Below are 691 nucleotides of genomic sequence, written 5' to 3' on the forward strand. Positions count from 1 at the left end.
TTCACGTCTGTAGTGACCAATTAATTAAGTAAGTATGTGCTATTAGTTCGCTTTACATTTAGGAGAGAATGTTTTAAGTATTGAGAGCAGTCTTTATTGATTCACATTCTCTGACTATATGTAGATATGTTATATCTACATAATGGTATACCGTTGTATCATTAACAATCTGATTATGTTCGAAAGGGATTCATTTGTTATGAATTTTTTAGTATTTTTTATTTATTTTACAAATTTAGTTTTGTCGAGTGGGTGTTTATTTTATCCCTGTTATTTTGAACATCCTTTTTGAGTTATTTTTTTGTACAATTTTCGTCTGTTAGTTAAAAGTGAAAAATCTTTAGATGTATCTGAATGGTGTGACTATATTTTCACATTATAATAATAGCAATCAATTTTTTACATGCTTATATTTTAAACAAAGTATCTCTATTCAAATTAGTTTGTTATTTATTCTTGAAACTGAAATTTATATCAACAATGTTATTTGGTAAAATATAGTGTAAACGTCTTTATGTTTTGTTAATAAATTTCTCTTGTGCTCAAATAATATTTATTTGTTGCATTGAGAAGAAAACTTAATTTTGTTAGAACTGAAATTTTCTTAATAAAGTAATCATGAAACGAACTATCTATATTTATTTTAGTGAAGTTGCAAGTCGCATGCACGTTTTCTCATTTAAACATGTAA

This window comes from Teleopsis dalmanni, chromosome 1 (assembly GCF_002237135.1).
Source record: "Teleopsis dalmanni isolate 2A chromosome 1, ASM223713v2, whole genome shotgun sequence".
Taxonomy (NCBI): domain Eukaryota; kingdom Metazoa; phylum Arthropoda; class Insecta; order Diptera; family Diopsidae; genus Teleopsis; species Teleopsis dalmanni.